The following is a 5,368-nucleotide window of genomic DNA, read 5'->3' as shown; positions in this document are numbered from 1 at the left end:
GGTCTACTGTACAGTACGTTAAACTTACTTTAAATATTTTAACATTTTCTAATTGAATCTTTGGTGTAGACGTATCGAAATCTATTAATAAACTGCGTACTTCTTATTTCAATATGGCTTTTTACTGATAAAAATAATCAGAGGAAATGGTGGAATTATTTTTAAATGAAATAGCATTATTTCCTCGTGATGATAAGAGATATAATTTACTGTATAATGGAAAATGGAATTTATGCATTCCATATCTTTATATATAAACGGAAGACTTTACTCTGATCCGCAATTTTCCCGACAAATCAATTATTATTAGAGAAATAAGCTGATATCATTTAAATTTACCGATTGGTGAAACAATTTTCCAGCCAAATTATGTATTAAATACAAGAGAAAAATAAATAGTTTATAAATGTAAACGGTGTTCACGGTGTTAAATTTAAAAGATATCCAAATAATGAGTCTTTATGAATAAGTAATGCAAATACATGATAATCTAATTCATATTATGATGTAATTATATATAAAAAAGGAATTATGGAAAAAGAAATTTTACATAAATCCGAGATACCATAAATAGATATACAAACTTTTAATGTGTAATACTTATTATAAATCAATACTATTTACGACTATACAAATAATAAAAATAGCCCTTATAAATGCATGTTTTAATAATAAATTTAATATACAGTAAAACCTGTGTAAAACGGACTCAAACGGTACCGAATATTTTTTTCGTTTAGGAAAGTTTCCGCTTTATTCGGGTTCCGTTTTTGGCAGATTTTACTGTAGATAGTGTTTTTATATTGTAATTTATTGATTGTGGTATTTTATTAACAAAGATATACGAACAAACACACGATTAGTCAACCGTGTTTGGAGAAATAAAAAATTATACTGATGAATGGTGCCATCTCCGTATGAAATTCATTTAGTCTTATTGTCAATATTTACTTATTTAATTTATTATTAATTCTCTTTAACCTTATAAAATAACAGCAGAAAGTTTTGTTTTTGTTCTGTAGGTGAGAACCCCAATTCTAGTTAAACGTGAATAAAGTTACCAGTTATTGTTACGTAAAACATGTTAATATTTTAATATACGAAGTATTTAGTAAATTTATATGTAAAAAAATAACTTATATAACAAATTTTAAGTGTTATTAAATAGGCAACAGTATCAAAACAATAACATTTCTACATAAAAGGTAAAAATTGTCAAAGAATCTTCTGTAATTAAACTCTATAATACTAATATTAAAACAGTAAAATTGTCACATATTAGTAACCTTTTAACTTAAGATTAAAGATAAATAAATAATATTTGTATCACACTTTTATCTCTACTGATTATCTGTTCCTAGAATTAATAGATAAAACATATTTTACCTGGCAATATTTAATCATTGCACATTGCAGCATTAAGATTGCTTATATTTTTCGTTTTTAGAGTTTTTGAAAAAAGTTCGTGTCAAACCGACGAGATAACAGTAATTATTTTGAGACTCCAATATTATATTTGGTAGTTTTCTAAAATGACACCAAAGTGCAAATTTTGGTTTAGTGGGATGCGGCAATATGGGCGATCTGCCAAGAGGAGAGGCATCCCTGGAGGATGTGGTTTCTATTTGGGCTAAACGAGTGAAAAAAACCCGAAAAACTCAGCCTCGTGATCAGCCTCGCTGGTGAGGCTCGAACCCACGACCAACTACTAGGGTTCAGTAGTTTTATCCACTTGGCAACCGGTGGGTCGGGAGTGCAAAGTCATTCCTTTTCAATCGTGAATGTCAACTCTATTGTGAAAACTTCCAAAATTGCATGTGTCATTACAAAAGAACTCTTTTTGTTTGAATCTTGAATTTTCTTCGAGCGAACAAGTAGTTTACGCACTAGAATTTATATTCAGCGTTATTTATTAAAGAAATGAGACATTACAGAAGTATTCTTACAGATATAGTAGAGAGGTTGCAGTCGACGTTTACAACGCGAAAACGTGAACGTCGGACGTTCAGCGCCGCCTTCCTGTAAGCTTACAAGTTTGACAGTGGCGTTTGGAACGTCGAGCACGATTCCGCTGACGTTCCAAACGCCATTGTCAAACTTCTAGACTCACAGGAAGGCGGCGTTGAACGTCCGACGTACACGTTTTCGCGTTGAAAACGTTGGCCGCAACTTCTCTAATATTTTAATAATTAAAATAAATAAAATCTACTTACCAATTATCTTTAGTTTTTGTTCTGCTTTTTTTTATTTAGTATTTTCCTTATTCTATCCGGTATGATTTTCATTCCAAATTTTTACCTAAATGCCAAGAGAAATAAATTTTGTATAGAATAGATCCTTACCACAAACTGAGATCAATAATATATCACTCGATCCTCTATGTCCAAGGTGTACAATATTCACGTGATCTGATATTTTAAATGTTTAAATAATATAATATTTTTATTTATTATAAAAGTAAAAAATTAAAATACGATTAAAAATTAGGACATTGTGACGATGTCACAATAATTTATCTTATCTTAATAAGTATTTTCTACGAAAACGGAACTCAGCTCCACGAAGTATAAAACTAAAAATTGTACGAAAAAAACCTATAAAACTGATCTAAATCTAAAATAAAACAATGTCATAGAGATTAATGTAAATCGACAGCAATCGGAAATTCATAAAAATATCATTTCAGCTAATTAGTAAAATATTTCAATGAATTGCAGTTATATATATATATATATATTACAACAAATAAAGTGAAATATTGAATTAATAAAGCGCTTTTGCTCTTATTTTTTACGTTTAAAGATTAAAATTTATTACATTATTCAATTTTTAACCTTTGATCTGTATTATTTCATCATTTCTTTTCTTGTTTTTCTTGATAATTTTGCATACTTGATATTAATATCTTGTCAGTAATTAATATATAATTGTTTATGTATAATTTTCTACAATTCTGATTTAAATTTACTTAAGAAATTTGCATTATTGTAACAGTTATATTCCCAATTTCAATTATTTGTAGTACACTATAAGGTATTATAAGTTAATTTTGTAACACGGCAATTTAATACCTCTTGAACTTTCATAGTAACAGCTTATGTGGGATAAATATCAGAAATGCAATATGCATTTCGTATATTTATCCCTCATAAGTTCATTTCAACCTCAAAAGGAATCACGAGACGAGAAAACGTCCGAATCGCTCTCTTTGTTTGGAAGTAAGACAGTTTTCCATGTTTCGACAATATTTCATCTCGCCCGCTACAAAGTTTCTACAAAGTAAGTATCATTGTGAACTTTTACATTACCTTTTAGATGAAGATATTGTGGTATTGGAAGTAACCTTTAAGACTGTAATTTAGTTTAGTTGTGAAATAAAGTTGACTCGCAGTTGCAGTCAGTATGAAAAGTGTACGTTTGGGGCAAGATGGGGTACCCGTCTAGCCCCAGGTTGACCATGAATATGGCCTAGGAATCCAGAAGTATTTTTGGAGGCAGACTTTATTGCTGTAGAGACGACAAACAGACCCTTCAGCAACAGGACATACCAGGATTAACGTTTTAGAACAACCAAAACCATGAGTATGCCTAATTGGGTGCAGAAACGGTCACTGATTACACCACCACAAGTAGGCCTACTCATTCAGTTTTTACTCGAGTCTCTCTCATAGAATTAATGCCAATTCCACATGTTGGAACTACGAAAAAAATTGAAACTAGCAGAAGGAGAGGGAAAACAGCAATCCTAACAGATACACCGTACAAGCAGCAGCTGATGGAACAATAAAAACAATCAACAGCAGTTTCGGCACCCCCAGAAAAACGGTCATTTTTTACCGGAAAAAAATTCCGTAAAATCAAAAGTTACAGGCATCAGCAAGGGTAACAAGAAACAAAAGACAAATGACACAGAATGTGGAGGATTATACTCTGCATCTACAGAGAGTTGGGCTAAATGTAGCCGTTGTGATAAATGGCATACTGTTCTTGTGCCAATATTGAAGAAAACCACAGTTTAACCGCTTTAATTTGTCCTTCTCGTATATAAAAATAATATTTACATATAATTTTAAAATATTAAATTTTCTTGTTTTTAAAAACGTTTTTCAAAAATTAAATTTTGTATTATATATTAACAAATGTTGTAGTTGCCGAGAATAAAAAAATTATCGTTCTCAACAAAGTAATTCCCATCTTGTGGCTTTTCAAACCTTAAAGTCCTTATCTTTGCCCCACCTTCCCCTATATACATTTCTAGTAGCTCATATCTTGTCTATTATATATTTGGGTCACGATCAACTGTCAACAACCAAATTGATAAACACTATAATCATCTATTGTAAAAAAATGTTTGTTTTAAATTTTCAAAATAACATTTACATAATGCAATATTTTTATTACAAATGATTAAAGTATTTTCACTGTATAGTTAATAACTTTGCTTCCTATCCCAAAACATTCTAGAATATTTTGTCTAACTTTTCTAAACTTAATCCCATCAGACAGTCCACTTTCCCATCCAAACAAATTTACCAAATATATTAATATGATGTCCTAAAACGCAGATACTTCAACTTCATCAAGTTATAAATTATAAATCCCTTAATTACTCTTCCTCTAGCATCGACTGCTTTTCATTCACCTTTACCCTGGTTTAAAAAATTACAACAAAACTTAATACATGCAATTTTAGATTCTGATTCAATCCATAAAGATTTTAATCACCATTTTTAACTCTAATATTCAATAAAACATCACCAAAAACCTTAATTCCTCGGCAGTGATAAATTCCAAACAATTCCAAAAGAAGAACATAAGAAATACTGTCTGATCATTCTCTCTTCAATTCCTAGCTTTACTACAATGATTGAACAATTACTTCCTAATCTCTAATTACACCAAAAGCCTGGACGATTTCTCATTTTCTTCATTTCGCCTTCTAATTGGCATTCCTCGGGGTTCCCGTCTTATTTAGCCTCACCTCACCAATATTTCTTCCACTGTTCTTCAAAAGTTCTCGTCTATGCCGATGGCATAACTGTGGCATAATGGTGAAGCGTTAACGTTAAATTTACTTTGAAGTAACTTCCAAACGATACATAAACTTTAACAAAGCGGGTGCTACATTTCACTGGTGTGACGTTTTGCGAATATTGAAAGCTTATACGATTTCAACAACGGGTGTGGTGTGACGTTTCACCAACCAGTTTTATAAGTGGTTGGTTAAGGTCACACCACACTGCCTACCTATTCTGCGAATCTCAAAAGTTCTTCCATGGAAATGCGGTACAAAGTCTAATGCTGGTTTTTCACTTATTACGCGATGTGTCACCGTCACCTGATGATGATTCATAGAACGATATAGTCG

General features: G+C 31.1%; 1 long non-coding RNA gene across 3 annotated transcripts in view; it reads right to left on the bottom strand.

Annotated features, from left to right (window-relative positions):
- Positions 1-596: 596 nt before the first annotated feature.
- Positions 597-5,368, bottom strand: part of LOC111635730 — a 16,072-nt gene continuing 11,300 nt past the window's right edge. Inside the window, exons 1-3 of one of the 3 annotated variants that reach the window (XR_002758431.1) lie at positions 4,766-5,314; positions 2,214-2,298; positions 597-1,886 (exon numbers count right to left, since the gene is read on the bottom strand). This is a non-coding gene — a long non-coding RNA (uncharacterized LOC111635730). Of the gene's footprint in view, positions 1,887-2,213; positions 2,299-4,725; positions 5,315-5,368 lie in introns of those variants that run through there. The other 2 variants (XR_002758430.1, XR_002758429.1) reach the window with 2 other exon arrangements.

The sequence above is a fragment of the Centruroides sculpturatus genome, unplaced genomic scaffold (genome assembly GCF_000671375.1).
Source record: "Centruroides sculpturatus isolate CEXI.00-Female unplaced genomic scaffold, Cexi_2.0 scaffold879, whole genome shotgun sequence".
In the NCBI taxonomy this organism is placed as follows: Eukaryota; Metazoa; Arthropoda; class Arachnida; order Scorpiones; family Buthidae; genus Centruroides; species Centruroides sculpturatus.
Note: the sequence above shows the minus strand (reverse complement) of the source record. Positions and strands in the feature narration are given on the sequence as shown.